Here is a 20,038-nt window from a genome sequence, read left to right as displayed (position 1 = left end):
TATATTTCTATATGTGTTATTGGAAAAAAAAAATGTTTAGATTCTGAGTTATTGATTCCGGTCAAAAGTCACTTCTAGGTAATCCAGAAAATATTGTGATCTTTCTAGTACATTTAATTTATAAAAAGTTGTATCTATTTTAAGAATTCTTTTTGAAAAACAATCATTAAATAAATTAAAGTTTTTGTTTTTTCAAAAATAGATACAACTTTTCATAAATTAAATGTCCTAGAAAGATCACAATATTTTCTGGATTACCTAGAAGTGACTTTTGACCGGAATCAATAACTCAGAATCTAAACATTTTTATTTTTTTTCCAATAACACATATAGAAATATATTAATTTTTCTTACAGCCGCGAAAAATCCGGCCTGAAAAATATTGATCCGGGTTATTTGTTGCAGTCTTTCTAATAAAAAAAATTAGAAATTTCTGTTTTTTTTAAAAAAAAAAATCGATTAGTGATTAACCGGTTATAAAAAAAACACAACTTTCCGGTTAGTGGTTAACCGGTTTTATTTCTTGAGTTCGGAAATCCACTAACCGGACATTTGTCCCAAATCCGGTTATCGGATAACCGGTTTGGGTAAATTTTGAATTTCAGTCAGAATTGGGATATTTTTTTTAAATTTTATTTATTTTTTGGATATAAATAAAAAAAATCGGCCATATTGATATATGAATCATATTTTAAATGATGGATAACACAATTACGAATTCATTTGCTTATTCAAACAATTATTTATGATAAATGGTTAAATAATCAAATAAACATATCATAATGTTGAATATACGGGCCAACAAGCACAAAAAATCTTGTTTTGACTAGGAAAAACTCGAGATTTCTTTAATACGTGGACAACCCTTGTTGATATTTTTCAATTTTCATCTAATTTTACTGCTATAAAACAAAAAGGTTTTTTAGTTATTCTAAGTGCAATAAGTTGGATATTATGGAAGTATCGAAATGAGATATGCTTCCAATCCGGTTCACCTAAAACGGTTAGATCTATCATTATATTGATTGTTTCAGTTTTTGAATATTAGGGGCAGGGCACATGGATAAGAAGATTAAAGAAGCTGCTCTCGTTTGGCTCCCGAATGACCTCTTCAGATGTGGGACCCTGCTAGCAACCTAGTTGTGTCGTCTTCTGACAATGGTTTCAATGAGACAGCCCCGATGATGCTCTTAGGTGATGTTGATCGAAGAACCTCCCAATGTAGGAAGTGTTGCTGGACCTCCAGCCCCTTGAAGGAATGAAGCTCCACCATCAATTTTGTAATGATCCATTGGGTGGATCTGTTAGTTTCCCTAGCCCCCACTTGAGAGGCTTAGTGTTAGATAATGACTTTACTATTATAGTATTTTGGTGGACTGTTAAGCGTCATGCATTTGTATTTTGTAGCATATTAATTAGAACCTTCTATTTCTCACTATGTTAGATAACAAACTCGTTACCTTGTAAGTTACCTTCCAGTTTCAATATATTGAAACGGGCATATGATATGCCTTTTATCAAAAAAAAAAAAAAAAAAAAAAAAAAAAATGTTGAATATACGCTGGAAACTGGTTTTTTAAATATTCTCTGTGCTTTGGTAGTACTATAAAGAGTACAACTAGGGTATTCTTAAAAGCTCAATAAATTTTAACAAATCTAACTTTAAAATCTATTGAATTGAGTTCAAACCACGAATCTAAATAGTTGAAACTATATACTTTACTAATAATGCATTTAAATTAATTTTATATATTTTTGAATTATTTTAATGTATTTATTTTTATGATGGTTTGACTACTTTGATTTTATGTTAAACTAATTCAAAAAAAAATATTAATTTTACATTTAAATACATCACTCTTGAAATAAGTAGATTTAACGGTTTAAATTTATCGTTTGAAATTAATTTGATAAAATTTAAAGCTAAACCTAAAGCATAACAAACTTAAGAACACATATTTAAAGCATAACAAACTAAGAACACATTTTTTTTTTTATAATAGCATGTAAGCTTTACCCACTCACATACACAAACTCGACACATTCTTGTATATACAAGATACAAACCCTAATCCTCCATTCCTCCCTCTAAAGTGCCAATACCTCTACCAACTGCAATACACAGCAGTAACCATAGTAACGTTATTCATATTTTATTTACAAATAATTTGGAAATAAAACGTATTTTTTGACGTTTTTGTACCGAACGGCGAATAAAATGGCTGATCGAATTATTCGCAAACTAAAAGCGAATAAATCACAAATTACAAAATTATTTATAATAAAACGCAAAAAAAAATGCAATTCTTTTTTTTGGTAATAATTATTTTCAAATTATACTCAAATTATTTCTGAATCACAAAATTTTTATCCCGTTGAAACGAATCTGAATAATTCATTTGTTACTGTGACAGTACTAAGATGGAATTGTGTTCTACCCGTACTATTAAAACACTGAAATAATTTTATGACTTGTTATAAATTTAACAAAAATAAAAAGAAGTTATGATCATTAAGAAGGGCATAACTTTTGTGGCCCCATATGGAGCGCTCAATTCTAAACGAGATGCCGTACAGCCATTCTTGCATTTAGTATTGCCGTAATGAATCATGACTCCCACCTTAGCATTCAAGTGCAAGCCTCAGATAAGATGGAATTGGGCTGTCATGCATAAATACTTCTTATTCGTATCTACTTTTTTGTCCTCTCCAGTTTATCTCACTGGACTTGTCCTTTAACGTACAATGCAGGCCCTGATGTCCTTGTAATTGTATCATTTCCACACATAATAGTAGTAAAGTTTGCCGAGTCATATTAAAAAAAAATATGATGGATGTCAAAAGATAGATCAGTAAAGTCAATTTTTTATAACATTTTCGAACCAAAGAAGAAGGAAATTTATTCAAGTCATAAATTTTTATTTAAATTGTAAGGTCTATATATTATATGAGGAGAGATCAAGTTACAACAAGCATTTTTTACATTTTCAAAGTCCAAATCGTTGATCCAAACCGTTAGATGTAATTTCTACAATAAAATGTGCTTGGAGACCAAATTTTACATTTTTTGAAATTTTTTTACTATTTATTAAGATGGGTACAAAATTCAATGGTATGAATTTGACTAGTTTTTGTACCCATCTTAATAAATAGTAAAAAAATTCTAAAAAATGTAAAATTTGGTCTCCAAGAACATTTTATTGTAGAGATCACATCTAACGGTTTGGATCGACAATTTGGACTTTGAAAATGTAGAAAATACTTGCTGTAACTTGTTGTAACTCAAAAATTGTTGTAACTTAATCCCTCCTCATATTATATTAAGCGTACTTACCAAATTATACGTTATTTTCAGTCGGAAAGAGCATTGCATTTGTTACCAAATCAAAAATTGATTCTTATTTTAAGTCTAAATTTGTAACGCGTTAATGATGTATTAGAAGTTCAAAACTATTTGTTGATCAACTAAACAAACATCAAACCTCAATAAATTTGGTATATTTATGAGATAATTAAATATCATGCAAATCATACTTAAAATATTAATTCTTGCAATATGTCCGTGAAATTTTTCTAAAATTAAATACTAACACATGTCGACTGTTAATTATATTAAAGGAGTATTTTATATATTAATAAAATAAAAGTTGATCCTAGAACCATATTTATAATTAATTAGAGGAATCAATGATTTTTGTCAGTGTATTGTTAAATATTAATTTTATATAAATTTGAATCAATGCATGGAAAATGCTAATATGCTATGCATAGCATAGAGGACCTCCGTGCAACGGCTCAATATTTGAGTTTTTAATTAAGATTCTAACGGTCGATCCGAACCATTCAACATGATCTCCATATGAATATGTACTTGCAAACTAAATTTTACATTTTTTTAGAATTTTTTTTACTATATTTTTAGATAGGTAGAAAATCACTTGATCTAAAAATTCTGCACCATTCAGATCAAGTGATTTTCTAAATATCTAAAAAATAAAAAAAATCTAAAATAATGTAAAATTTGGTTTGCAAGTACATATTCATATGGAGAACATGTTGAACGGTTCAGATCGACCGTTAAAATTTTAAAAACTCAAATATTAAGCCATTACACGGAGACCCTCTATGCTACGCGTAGCACCGTAGCCAACTCCATCAATGCATATATAATTGATACTTAAAAACGAAAATGGAAGATGATGTTATGCGCTCTAATTGATGCACTATCTACAAATATAATAATTCCAAATAATCGTCGTCGGCAAGTTCTCAGAAACATACAAAATGAATGATTATCTTTATATATCCAGTATACATATATATATATATACACAGGTTGTATAAGAAGCAAAATAAAAAGCAGTATCCAGTGAATGCAAGGACTGGAGCGTATGGAGTAGAAAAACTTGACATGAAATGGATCTGACGTAACATCCTAGAATTGATTCGAGCTCAACTGTCTCAATTACTCGGGCATTTATTTGGTTTTATTATGGATTTAATCCTCAATAGTCTTCCCTTTCAATGCCTCTAACCACCATTGTTCCCCTTTATATTAATGCATATCTTTATGATCAGTATATCAAAATAATCATTCTTCCAACCTTCAACATTTCATTTCATTATTGATAATTATTTAGTACTATAGAACAAATCTAAGCTAGATATCAAATGAAAAAAAGAATATGTAAACCTTTAACATGTCTCAAAGATTTGAGCAACATGTTTTAATAGACTAAAGAATAAAAATAATAATTAAACAAACCAAAATTAAAATTAGAGATAATGATATATTCTACAACGTCCATCACAATTTCAGATTTTTCATGATATTCATGAAATACGATTTCATGGAGACAAGGCAAACTAGTTCATAACTTGATGTATAAACTAAAATCTCCCATAACAAGAAAAAAAAAATATGCTAGTAAAAAGAGCATCAACGAGAAATTCTTAGGTAGACTTGGCCTGAATTAGATGATGGACCAGTACACAGTAGATATTTGTTGGAGTGAAAACCAGTAGGCGGTGTACGTAGACCATGCAAAATTTCTAAGGGGATAACTAAGAGAAATGACCAAAGGTCATGAACAAAGAAATAGAATGGGTTGAATAAAAAGGACAACAGCCTACTGAGTTTCACTCCCATTCCACCGATCTAACGATAGACCAAGTCTACCCAAGAATTACTACAACGCCGAATTGACTGCCGTTTAATTCTTTTTCGACCTGTCGTTGCCTCGATTGAAGTCGACCAGCACTGTGCTCTTACACTTGGGGCATTTCTGATCCTGCTCCGAGAGCATGACGTACATCATGCACCGGGGGCATCCAACGACTATCATAGTTGCATCAGGGCTGTCTGACTGTCTGTGGTCTCCTTCGTCAGATGACACGCATGAGCTAGGTGGCGATACGGTTCCACCAGATGATGATGACGTGGACGAACGGTGCGGTGAGTTGTTATTGTTGTTGTTGTTGTTCATTCCATCGTGGCCACTTGTGGAAGGCCCACCTCTTGCTCTTGAAAGATTTAGCCTCCAATCAAATCTTGGGTTCTTCCCGTTGCTACGGCTCATGATATTCACCTTTTGATGTTGATATTAATATGAGGATATATAGAAGTTTTTTTTAAATCAAAAGGGGAAATTAAAAGAAAAAAAAACCATCAATTTATAATCAGAATAGAAAATTACAGGGGAAAATATAGAGGGGGTGGACATGCGCATAATGTTGACTTCTACATGGAAACATGTTTAGATGTTTCCAGAAGTTAGAACAAGAAATTTTAAAACCCCCTTTTCTCTTTTGCATCTAGGTTGACTTTATGGACCCTATTTACTAGAAAAAAAAAAAGAAAAAAAAAAAAAAAAAACACATGCATAATACGAGGAAAAAATTTCACCTAATATATATCGAACTTCTATAAAAGGCACTTGACTTGACTTGTGATTCATCCCCTCCTCAAGGAAATTGAAGTACAATTCTTATATAAAGATGTGTATGCATGAGAACTGCAATACAATGGATCGAATTGTAGAGAGAAATTATAATTACCTTAATTGAGAGTAGCGCACTTGGAGGTCTCAAAACCCACAATGTCAAAGAGGTGAGGGTGTTGTGATTTGTATAAAAAGAAAGACAAGTGACCCAATTTTAAAAGAGAGAGAGGGGTTAAGTTAGCCCTTTGTGGAGAGAGAGGGTGGGCACTTGCATAGTTGCATGCATGTAGTTTTTTAGTGTCTTGAGGCCTTTTTATGTTGTGAGATAGTGGTGCACCTCTTTGTAGGGTTATATAACAAAAGAGAGGTGCATTGAGGGGGAAGTGATGGTTTTCTTTAATGTCTGAGCAGAGAGAGTTAATACCTTTCTCATTTTTCTTCTTTATGAAAACTAGCATTATTTATTTGTAATATTTTTGTCGTTTTTTTTTAATTTGAATTGAGGTATTCAAGTTGGAATAGTGAAAAGCAAAATAGACACCAAATAAAGATCCCTTGCAATAAAGGGAGGTGATAAGGGGGAGAATGGAAAACTTTTCTTGCATTGCGTTTATAGTAAAATTTTGAGAAGATGAGACTCTCAATTAATTGTGGGGTTTTAAATGAAAATTTTAGTAAAAGTAAACAATATTAGTTCATGCATTATTTTATCATTAATGGCCTATGAAGTTTATTATGGCGGGTTATAATTAACAATAACCTACTTTGCATTAATGCGTTATTAATTTGTTAATTACTTTGCGTAAATGACCCCAAATCATCTTAATTTGCAATGTATCCATCAATTAATAGCTTTTATGCTATTATTGTTATCAATTAATCGAATAAAACTACTATTGTCCATGATATTTTACTATTTTCGAATAAGACTATTATTGTTCACGATAAATTATAATTATATAAGAGGAGGGTTAAAATGCACCCTCCCTTTTGTGCTCCTAACGTGCACTCTCCCGTCATATCTTCATTTTCAAAGTTCAAATAGTCGACTCGAACCTTCCAATGTGTTCTTCATATTAAAATGTGCTTGGAGACCAAATTTTATATTTTTTGGAAATTTTTTACTATTTTTTCAGAATTTTTTATTAAACTAAACAATAATAAAAAATTCAGCAAAGTGATTATTTTCAAAAATTCTGAAAAAATAGTAAAAAATTTCCAAAAAATATAAAATTTGGTCTCCAAGCACATTTTAATATGAAGAACATGTTGGAAGGTTCGAATCGACTATTTGAACTTTGAAAATGAAGATATCAGGGAAGGGTGCACGTTAGGAGCACAAAAAGAGGGTGCATTTTAACCCTCCTAATTATATAATAATGTTCATAAAATTATATATAAAATATGTATATTGTTTGGCTCATTCACTATTAAATTTATCATTTTTTTTTATCTCCTTCGTTATTTTTTTCTGCATGCTTCAACATTTGGAAAAGACCTATTCAAATAAAATGAACCATATATAACACTATATTAATTTGAATTCTAAGGATGTAAAACGATGATATTAACAATGAAAACATCGTATAACAGCTCACATAAAGGTTATATTATTTTGCAATGCAAGGAAATTTCTAATTCCGAAAATTGATGGACTTTTATCGCAAGTAATTAAGAAATGATTTCTCCTGCAATACTACAACATAAAATTAGATTAGCCGGTTTTGCAAAATCACTAATTCGACATGCATTTCTCTTTGCAATAAAACAACATAAAAACTGAATGAGAGATCCACTTACACTCTTTTTTGGTGACACCAAATTAAACCCAAATTTTTTAGAGTTTTCAAAGTTCAAATAGCCGATCCAAACCGTTCAATATGATTGATATATTAAAATGTGCTTGAAGATCAAATTTTACATTTTTTTTGAATTTTTTTACTATTTATTAAGTATTTTACAAAAACATTGTTTTCAGACCATTGAATAGTTGTACCCATCTTAATAAATAGTAAAAATAAAATAAAAATATATAAAATTTGATCTGAAAGCACATTTTAATATATCCATCATGTTAAACAGTTTAGATCAACTTTTTGGATATTGAAAATGTAGGGTGTAATACGATCTCACTAAAAAAGGGTGTAAGTGGATTCCTCCTCAAATTGAATTACCGGTTTTACAAAATCAGTAGTTCGACAAGCAAAATCACTAATTTGACATGCAAAATTGGATTAGTCAGCTCATCAGTCATGAGGACACTAGACTATGCTTTGGAAATTTTATGAGCGGACGGAGAGAGCAGGCTGGAAGAGGGGAGAGGCAACATGTGAGAAGCAACATAAAGAGTTATGCTCTGATTTATCCCTCGATTTGAGGGTTACAAACTTAAAATCTTTTGTTTATAGAGTTCACATTTTTTTTTCTATTCTCTTCTTCTCTCCTTCAAAATTTGGATGGGAGCTAGAATAGTTAGAATAATGAAATTTGAGAATAGTAAATGAGAATAGAGAAAAAAAAATAGTGATTTTCATATTAGTGTGAAAATGGTGCTATTCGGATTAGTAAAAATATTGTTTGGATTGCACATGTGGAATAGTGAATAGTTGTAACTAATAAAGAATTGTGTTAACAAAGTGTTAATTAAGAGAAAATATAGGCAAGTGGGATCTCAAACGAATTGTCACGATGTGGAGATAGCGAAAGTGGCGTCAAATTTGTCATTTCAAGATTGTGTTGACGGAAATCCAAAAAAAAAAAATCTCTCTCTTCACACTTCTGAATAATAGTTATTCCAACATTTACAAGGAATAGAGAATAGCAGCTATTTTAGCTATTATGGATAACAAAAATATTGTTTTGATACACATTGTTGTTCCGAATAGCTACTATTCTAGAGTAGCCTCTATTCTTGTGTCATCCAAACATAGCCTTAGTGATTTGAAGCAAGTAAATCGGGTTCAAACAGGTTTGATCACTCATATACATCATCTCCCTTCTCTCCTCTTAAGCCATGCTCCAAACAAGAGTCACAAGAGGGAAAATAAGGGGAGAGGAAAGAGAGAGCATAAAGAGTTTACTTCCTTTACACTCTGATTTTAGACAAATTTTGAATAATTTATATTGGCAAAGGCTTCTATGGACATAAGGACCTATTTGTAAAATGAACATATTTTTATTTTCAAAATTCAAGCAGTCAATCCGAACCGTTCATCTTGTTCTCTATATTAATATGTGCTTGGAGACCAAATTTTACATTTTTCTAAATTTTTTTACTATTTATTAAGATGGGTATTAAAAAATATCAAATTCAGACCATTGAATTTTGTACCCATCTTAATAAATAGTAAAAAAATTCAGAAAAATGTAAAATTTGGTCTCCAAGCACATATTAATTTGTCTAAATTAGTGGTGCTACTTTTATGCAATTATCTGGTGCTACTCTATATATAAATTAGTGGTGCTACTTTTATTCAATTATCTGGTACGAATCAGAACCAATATTGTAATAAATAGAATATGAATATGCAATTTAACTATCGGACCTACAACCAAATCTGACCCAATTCAAATTAATCGTATTCAATTTGGTACCAAATCTGAACCGGATAATCAAATAAAAATAGCACCACTAATTTATATATAGAGTCCAAATTCTCTCCCTCAAACTATAATATTTTAGAGCAAAGTAAACATAGATGGGATAAGTCCAGTTCTCTATTCATTTATGTACGTGCCTTCTCCTGAAACACAAAATTATGTACTCTCGTCTAAACACAAGAGTAAAGAATGAAATACAAAATGCTCCCAAAATTTGCGGCAAATTCTGAACCCAGACGACAGAGTGCCAGACTCTTTTAAGAAGCAAATTAAGAATTCAAAATCTGATCGGATCCAAATCCAATAAATTAAAACCGGAGCGGGTACATTATACATACCATATTTGACTTGACTTTAGAACTTGATCCCTTCTGACCCGCCTGAGATGACACATCAGGCATTTAACCACATCGATTAATAATCTTGTTTGACCTAAAAAAAAGAAATCAGAAAAAAGAAATCAATTAATTACCACACGACAATACATTGCATCAGGACACTAAATTCAGTCTCCAACTAATTTTGACACGATCCATGAATTCAGAATGATCAGACACCTGAAAAAAAATTGAAATTCACATTGAATATTAAAAAAAAAAAAAAGATTGAGGCTATGGTAATACTGATCGATCCTTATATCTCTAAATTTTAAGTTTAAATAATTAATCTGAACTGTTAAATATAAATTCATATGAAAATACTTGTAAATCAAATTTTATGTTTTTTAGATTTTTTTTTTTACTATTTTTTAAGATAATAGAATATTGGTGCCTTTGAATGGTCCAGTATTTTTAAATCAAGTGATTTTCTACCTATCTAAAAAGATAGTAAATTATTCTAAAAAAATATAAATTTTGATATGCAAGTACATTTTTATATAAAAATCATATTGAACAGTTTAAATTATTTGTTTAAAGTTTAAAAATATAAATTCATAACAAGAGCCATTGTGTAATATGCATATTACCATAGCCACATTCACAATAATAACAATAATAATAATTTCGAATGTCGGAAATATGAGATGATCTAAACCAAGAGGAAACACTGATAAGACCTTCATTAAAAATTCTACAAAACACCAAAATTACAAATACAGGTTTGATTTTTAGAATTTTAGCTCTTGCCGTTTAGAAGCTTTTTTAGTTAAAATAATTTTACAAAGGATCGTTCGACTTTGACTTTGATGTCATTACCCAAAAAAATGTGATTTTAGTAATTGAATGTTAATATTCATCTAAAACAACGCTTAATTTTTTGTGTATTTTTAAAATTGAAGATTTGACTTACTATTGTAATGAATATTTATTTCATGTTTATTAGACATACCTTAAATTAATTAAACATAATATTGTTCTATTTATTGCTTCTTCATTTTTTAACCCAACATAACGACATTTTTCTAATTCAAACTACTTATAACTTCTCAGAAAAAAAAAAACTTCTTAGAACTAATTCAAACTTCTAAACCGAATATAACGAAATCAAACTACTAATAACATTTCAGAAAAAAAAAAAAAAAAAAAAAAAAAAAAAAAAAAAAAAAAAAAAGGAGGGGGGGTTCAGCCCCTAGGTGAGATCCCAAGGACCTCAGCTAGGGGGTTGAGGCCCCCATTTTGGGTCCGCATCTAGAGGCTGAGGTCGCTAGTCTGGGGGTCCGCTACGGCTATCTGAGGTTAGGGTAATTTTTGAGGTTAGGGTAATTTTAGAATTTCCAGAAATCAATAGTTATTTGGTTTATTTTTATTTTTATCATAGTATATTTTTAAAAATTTCTGCTCTAATACATATGGTTATAGATGATCTTCTCTCTTTACATAAAACACAAGATGTTGATTTCCACAATGATTAATCATCTAAAGAAAAATTAACGCTGAATTTAACGGAGTTATTATTTGAAATTAAGAAATACATAATTAACTTCGAAACTTACTCTCAGAATCAGCCTTTAGTCCAATAACAAAGACAATGATTTTTATGTGAGATGTTGCAGGTTCGAAATCTGAATAAGAACTCTCTTCAAAAAAAAAAAAAAAGTTGGATGACTTGACCTCCAACTTTACTAAATAAAGAAAAAATTCTGAACTTTATTCTAGTCATAAATTTCATAAATGAAAAATTCTAAAACTTTCAAATGCCAAATAACATAAAATATTTTTCCTCAAAATATTTCTACAAAATAGTTAGTTTGACATAATATATTTCAATGATTCAATTGTTTGAAAAATTACCACATAAGCTATGTTTAGAATATACTAATCCAATGTATCTAAAAAACTTAGAAGTTTGTTGGGAAATTTTGAAATTTTTTTGGTAAAAGTTGAAGCTTACTGACTAAACTCGGTTAAATTATATTAGGATTTTGTATTCATCTTGCATTATGACAATTACTTGTCAGAAACAAGATATAGGGTTGCAACAGGAAAAAAAAATGTATTCTCTTTGTCCGGCCTTTAGGAGATATTTACTAATTAGTATTTATTTTTTTCTCCTAAGAATCATAATCATTATCAATAATTCATAATTTAAGAGAAACAGTAGCCATTATTATTATTTTTTTCTTTAAGTAGGTCCATACAATTAAATTCTGGTTTCAGTATGCAAATTCTTAATTTATCTCTCCTAGTAGATTCAAGATATATATTTGTTGTTAAAAGATTATTGTGAATAATTTTATATCATAACCTAAATAAAAAGTAATGAATTTTGATAAGCAAAGCTGTAATATATTAAAAAAAAAAACAATTGCCAAATCATAGACTTTTCTAAGTAAAGGGTCTTCCTGTCAAAATTCACAATCTTTTTAAAAACCATCACTAAATAATTAAAAATTTAGAAACTAATTTGATTATATATATTATATATAGAATTAGGCTACGGTGCTATGCATATATAGTGTCATGTGGTGCTATGCCTTTTCAACCACTAGATGCGCTTCAAGATTCGTGCAAACAATATTTGATTGATGAAAAACAGCGACGGTAAATTGAAGCGAAGAGGCTCCGTTAAGCGACAAAACAATATTCTAAACAAACCAGTTACTCTCTCTCCCTCGCGCCTACTGCCTGTATGCCTCAAACCTAGTATTTTCTTTTCTGTTTTTTATTTGGTTTATGGATTAAATACGAGGCCTCAAATGAAGTATTCTTAGGTGAGTATTGGTCGTGGTTTGACTTTTGTATTTTGCTTTTGTTCGTTTCAAGTTATAATTTCTGATTGATTGTTTGATACCTTGGTCCTGTAAAGGAATTTGAGAAAACCTTAAAATTGAACAAATTCGTGCAAACCCCACATTAGGTGGAGGGGAGAGTGCGGAGAGCCACCTGATCAAAAACGTAAGTGAGGGAAAAATGGGTCGTAATTCGTAAAATAAGGGCTAGACAGAAGGAGACGATAGGGAGAGAGAGGAACTTGCCGTAAGTAAAACCTAACGGAAGGATTGTCTTTCTCCGTTAAATATGAATCAGCGATTAAAATTTAACATGGATCTAAAAGTTCATCGGACGATTGAAAAATGCATAGCACCATAAGACACTATATATGTATAGCACCCTATCCTAACTCATTATATATATATAGAGAGAGAGAGAGAGTTGGGCTATGGTGCATTGCAATGTATAGCCTCTTTTGTACATTGGACTATAAATCACCGGATTCAAATTCCAAATAACCGATCCAAACCGTTCATCTTGTTCTCCATATTAATATGTGTTTGGAGACCAAATTTTACATTTTTTTTGAATTTTTTTACTATTTTTTTAGATTTATTGAAAATCACTGTTTTCAGACAAATCTTGACCATAAAAAGCAGCGATTTTCAATAAATCATAAAAAATGTAAAATTTGGTTTCCAAATACATATTAATATGGAGAACCAAATGAACGGTTTGAATTGGTCATTTGAACTTTGAATTCGGTGATTTATAGTCCAATGTACAAAAGAGGCTATACATTGCAATGCACCATAGCCCAACTCTATATATATATATATAGAGAGAGAGAGAGAGAGAGTAAGGCTTGGGTGTTATGGATAGCATAGAGGGCTACGGTGCTACGGCTTAATATTCGAGGTTTTAAAATTCTAACAGTCGATCCGAACCGTTCATCTTGTTCTCCATATTAATATGTATTCGGAGACCAAATTTTACATTTTTTGGAAATTTTTTACTATTTTTTTAAATAGTTAGAAAATCAAATATCTCAATGGTGCAGAATTTTTTAGATCAAGTGATTTTCTACCTATCTAAAAAAATAGTAAAAAATTTTCAAAAAATATAAAATTTGGTCTCCAAACACATATTAATATGGAGAACAAGATGAAACGGTTTGGATCGACCGTTAGGATTTTGAAAACTCGAATATTGAGCCATAGCACCGTAGCCCTCTATGCTATCCATAGCACCCAAGCCTTACTATATATATATATATATATATATATAGAGAGAGAGAGAGAGAGAGAGATGAGCTATGGTGAGCTATAGAGTAAAAGGGGTTTTTTACTCCATGGAAAAAAAATTCCATTTTGAAAATTCAAACAACCGATCCGAACCGTTCATCTTGTTCTCCATATTGAAATGTGCTTGGAGACCAAATTTTACATTTTTTGGAATTTTTTTACTATTTATTAAGCCACTTTGAAAATCGCCGATCCGGTGGTCCAGAAATTTTTACTGTTCACCCGGATTTTCAGATTTTTCAAAGTAGCTTAATAAATAGTAAAAAAAATTCCAAAAAATGTAAAAATTAGTTTTCAAGCATATTTTATTATGGAGATCACATTTAACGGTTTGGATCGATGATTTGGACTTTCAAAATGAAAAAATAGCGTGGAGTACAAACGCGTTTTACTCCGCGTCTCACCGTAGCACATCTCATATATATAAATCATCACTACCGAAGTTGATCTTCGATATGAATTTTGAAAACTGATCATCATTCTCGGTATTAATGCTATAAAATGATCACACAAACAGATCCACTCCAATTTAAAAATATACTGAAAATTATCTTCAGCGATGGGTTTTTTTTTTTTTTTTTTTTTGGAAAAAACCGAAGATAGTGTTCGGTTTCCCACTACAAACTGAAAATCATTTTCAGTTTCATTTGAACTTATTTTCTAAATCTTGAACTCTTTATTTATTAATATTTGAAACTGTGGTACTTTGAAAGGTCAATCCACCAGTCCAAAGCTCAAGCCAAAAAAAATCCAATCCTATTATTTAATATCCAATCATTATTTTTGTAATTCTAATATTTCTTTAAAACTTTGGTACTTTGAATAGTTTTTTTATTTAATATCCAATCATTATTTTTATTTATTTTAACAGTGGTTGGTCCTGGTTTTTAATTTTACAAACTGAATATGAAGACCGGCTTTTTATATTTTGGATTTTTAATTTGTGGCATCGTATGAAGAAAAGAAGTCAAAATAGGTTCAAATTCAATACCGATCATAGAGTCTAGTTTTCAAAATTCATTACCGAGAATCATTTTCAGTTGTGATAATTTAAAAAAAAATTAATCAAGTTAATTTTGAAACTTTTGATAATTTAGTGATCGTTTAAAAAAATTCCAAAATTCAACCCAACTCAGCAAACAATGGTACATTTAAAAGATCGGAAATATTTCCTCCGCAGTCCCCTTGAAAGTATCGCGCAATCAGAAGGCAATATTTTGAGAGTCGACGAAGCTCCTCTGCTCTCCATTCTTCGCCCTCCGCCTTTTTCTCTTTCATTCCATCCGGTTCAACTCACCTTATTCAATTCGAGCAGTGCTTCCATTAATGAATCTGGCCACCGCTCCGTCTCGCTACTCTCTCATCTTGACTTACCGGGTTCGATTGGTGATGCTATAAATTTGTTCCACCTCGTCTGTAGTATCTACTATCTATATACATAAATAAGGTGCGTGTTATGGTTGATGGCAGTAATGTGTTTGTAGTAATGTGATCTTCTTTCTTCTCTTCTTATCTCTTTCTTCTTTTCTTCTCTCTTTCTTCTTCCCTTCGTCCTCTTCGTTCTCCTCTGGTTTGACTTTTCTTTGTCCTCGCCGTATCATCAGACACAAACCTTATATGAGCATGACGGCTCTCTTGGATTTTCCCTGTCTTACCTTGATTTCAACAGCACTGTTTTGTGCTAACGACAAGAAATTATGTATGCTCATAATCTACCAATCTAAGCACGAGCACAAAAAATCCTGCAAGTTCAATATATATCTACCGATCTGAGCGCATAAATTCTTGGTTCTACTTTTATTTTATGATTTTTCTTGTCTACTTTTATAAAGGAATTTAGTTATAATATTTAATATACTAGTACAAATGTTGTATGTACTGATACAAAATTATGTGTAATTGGTTTGTCCTGGTTAATGAAAATAGTTTTAAACAAAACAAAAAAAAATGGTACATTTAAAGTAAAACGGACTATCAAACCAACTTAATTTCATGCTTCAAAACAATTTTGCTTCTCAAAATCTAATTTCGTAAAAAAAAAAAAAAATTCTGATCTTCAAATGTTATATCGAGGTAGATAATATAATATAATCCAAACGGACGTGCCTAAATGCATGAATCTAAAATAAATATTCCCCATTTTTTTTTTCTTTCTCGTCTGTATCGCCTTACCGATTTAATTAATACTCTTTTTATGAATCAAGTTTTGATTTAATAACAAAAAGCAACATTCTCCATCCTTTTTTGAAAAAGAACTAATACTTTTTCTAATAGAGTAATATTCTGTTTCACTTTATTTGATGAAGAAATTTTATTTGTGTATTAATATTCTATTAATATAGTAGTTTTATTTTTTTTTACAACCATGATTATTCTTGCATGTTCAAATCTAATTAAGTGCCTGGATTAAAAAAAAATTCAGATATGACTAGGTCCATGGACCATGAATATTGTGTTCTTGGTAACATCATTTGTTTATATTAAGTAAGACCTTTATAGTTATTAAGTTGCTAAAATAATTACTAACTTCACATGCATCAATTAAAAATAAAGAACAGTGATAATGCAGCTTCCATACTCTAGTTGTGTATATATTTTTTGTTATAACTTGATCATAAAATATTTATAATTTATGTTACACAAAATAAAAACTCTAAATGTATTTTTATTTTACTTGTTTGACAAATTATTTAAAGTTCGATATTAGAGTCAACGCATGGCCGGTCCTGACCATGGGCAGCCAGGGCGACTGCCCCGGGCCCCAAGATCCAAGGGGCCTCAAAAATGAAAATGTTTGTGTATATATAAAAAAAATTTAATTTGTATATATTAAAAATAAATAAAATATTAAGGCTCAAATTTTGTATGTATAAATGGCTCAAATATTTTTATATATAAGTATGATTTATTAGCATGTCAATAAAAAATCAGATCGGCTAAGCGTTTTCATAAATACTTTAATACCATATTCTTATAAGTAATTTTTGCATTTTAAAAGTCTAAATAGTCGATCCAAATCGTTCAACATGATATCTATATTAAAACGTGCTTGGAGACCAAATTTTACATTTTTTTTTTTACTATTTCTAAGGTAGGTAGAAATTCATTATTTTTTATGGTTCAGAATCTTCTGAATCAATGAGTTTTCTATCCATCTTAAAAAATAGTAAAATAAATCCAAAAAATTGTAAAATTTGGTCTCCAGCCACGTTTTAATATGAATATCATATTGAACGATTTGGATCAACCGTTTGAACTTTGAAAATGCAAAAATGACTTAATAGGCATATGATTTCATAAAAAAATTGTATATATAAAGGGTCCAAAATTTTCTCCCGTCCTGGGCCCCAAAATCTTCAGGACCGGCCCTGAGTCAACGCTTTTGGATAATTAATATAAAAACTTACAAATTGAGATAACATGACTTACAAATTAAATATATACTTGTAGATAAAAAATACAAAACATAAGGTGTAAAAGTAATTTCACTTAAATAAATGGCTAGTGTGCATGCATGACCCATGGAATAATCTCTCTCTTTTTTTTTGTGAAACTTTGGTAGCAGCTGATCCATGGAATAATATCGTTTACAACTTTTAATCAGTAATTTTCTTGAATAAAATCTACAAGAATCTGATTCTTGTAAATATATTCAAAATGACATTTCTAAGAGCACATTTCTTTGTGAATTCAATTGCCTCGACAGTTTTCTGTCTCGAGACTCCATTTTATAGAATGATACTAAAAATACACAAGTTCAAGTAAATAAATCATAATTGTTAAGAATCAGTCTTTAGTCTAATGACATAAAAATAACACCTTCTGTACGAGATGTCATGGATTTGAAAACCGGATGAAAAGTTCTTTATAGACAATTAAATAAAAGTTAATTAGTAGGCTAGATCTTCATTTTTCTATCTCAAAAAAAAATTCAGAATTGTTAAATATGATTTAATATTTTCTAGGTACATTTAAAGTATTATAATGGACATCAGTAAAATTATTTAAAAAAATAAAAATAGTATGGAAAGTAACTACTGAAAAAAAAACACTTTTCTTGAGAATATATAGATCAAATCATTTTTATTTCGTGCAAAAGTAAATCTATACAGTTGAAAAAAAGGAGATTAAATTATAGTTTTCTTTTTTATTTTGTCGTGACAACATGCTTTGCAGTATTCCTTATTCAAATTTGAAATTCATATGACCAAACTAAGGTTTTCTTCAGTGCCACGAAAATTATTGGTACATTTGAAAGTTATAAATTTTAAGTTTATTTGATACAAGATAATTTGAAAGTGGAAAAATTAAATTCAGCCAAGTAATTTTTAACTAAAATTGATTTTTTTCGATGTTTAATTTTATGGTAAATAAATTTTAATTTAATATTTTTTATTCGTATTCATTGCTCTTATTTGCTATAGAACATGTAGGTTCGCATTTGTCATTAAATTTTGCAAAGATTAAAATATTAATATAATATATATAATGTTTGGAAATCCTATTAAAAACAATAGGGGGTCTGACCCCAACTTTAATATTTATAGTGTTATTAGGAACAAGTCATAATAAATAGTAAATGAATCTCCTCTCTCACATAAATTGATTATATTATATGATATAAAATTGGTATATTTAGACGATAAACTCATCCTTATTAAATCTACACCTAACATTCTCTAAATGGACCTGATTCAAGTGCTTCAAACTCAATTGTCCCAAATAGTTGTGTTTTATTCTTCTCCCTTGTCCCAAACAGGGACATCCTCCTCTTTCTAAAATGACATGCTGCTAATGCCACTGCTCGTATCGACAGAAATATATAGATGTGATTCATTACAAGTTCAAAAGAGGAAATTTGTTACAGGCAGCCTGATCACATAAAATGTGATTTAATATAATAAAGTCAAGAATCACTATTTTAATATTGTCCAAAATAAATATTTATTAGATAATCTTTTTGAAAACTTGGCAGAGGCTCAGGGGCGGATCAGCACAGTGGGGCAGCTCCCCCCCCCCCCCCCCCCCCCCCCCCCCCCCCCCCTCTCTGAATTTCGAGTTTTAGTGGTGATCTATTAGTACCAATCGACTTTGCCTTTCCCTGAAAAAAAAATTTCCCCCCTCTGGATATTTAATTTGTAATTCGGGTTAAATTTAGTGTTAAAATCAAAATAAATTTCTTGAATTATGATTGATAATATTAATTATAAGTTATAGGATCAGAAATTATAAGACATAGTATTGGAAAATATAAGTCAAAACATTATTTTTTTATCGAATACCTAATTAGTTAATGAGTTTAAATCCGATAAGTTATTTAAATCTGATTCGATATTTTTTTATCCCCCCAACCCCCCGGACGAAAATCCTAAGTCCGCCCCTGCAGAGGCTGATTATTCATTAGATAATCAAATTCGTTAATCCATTCTTTGAATTCAAATCAGGTATGATCGATCAAAATCATTTGTCCAAGTGATATGAATATAAGCATTTTTTTAATAACATTACTGATTGAGAATCAACATTTAATCTAGTAACAAAGTTCTTTACAGATATTATATAGTTAGGATAATATGGATTTACACAACAGTCCGTACTATGATAATATGCATATTATACAACAGTTTGTACTATAGATTTATATCTTTGAACCCTAAAGTCTAAAGCAAATAGTCGATCTAAAATTGAAAATTATCTTTATGTGAAAATATATTTGAAAACTAAATTTAACATTTTTTATAAAAATAGTTTATTATTTTTTAGATAGATAGAAAATCACTTTGATTTGAAATTCTACACCATTCAAAAACAATAAGTTTAGATCGACCCCCTATGTGTGGAATATAGTAAAAGAAAGTTTCAATATTTGATCTAAAAATGGTAAAAGAAAATCTACAAGTACATTTTCACATAAAAATTATGTTTTACAGTTTAGATCGATTGTTTCAATTATAAAAATAAAAATATAATTTCATAGCACGGATTAATCCGTAATATGCATATTATCATAACCTCACTCGTATAGTCGTATTGCTAGATG

At 29.9% G+C, this 20,038-nt stretch overlaps 1 long non-coding RNA gene across 1 annotated transcript; it reads right to left on the bottom strand.

The window, feature by feature from the left end:
• Positions 1-4,874: 4,874 nt before the first annotated feature.
• LOC144575570 (uncharacterized) lies at positions 4,875-6,361 on the bottom strand. Its single transcript, XR_013518469.1, has 2 exons — positions 6,058-6,361; positions 4,875-5,588 (listed from the first exon to the last, which is right to left on the bottom strand). It is a non-coding gene; the product is annotated as an uncharacterized LOC144575570 (long non-coding RNA).
• Positions 6,362-20,038: the final 13,677 nt, after the last annotated feature.

The sequence above is a fragment of the Carex rostrata genome, chromosome 24, assembly GCF_964058835.1.
Source record: "Carex rostrata chromosome 24, lpCarRost1.2, whole genome shotgun sequence".
In the NCBI taxonomy this organism is placed as follows: Eukaryota; Viridiplantae; Streptophyta; class Magnoliopsida; order Poales; family Cyperaceae; genus Carex; species Carex rostrata.
The sequence above is the reverse complement of the archived record's forward strand: the minus strand, read 5'-3'. Positions and strand labels throughout refer to the sequence as shown.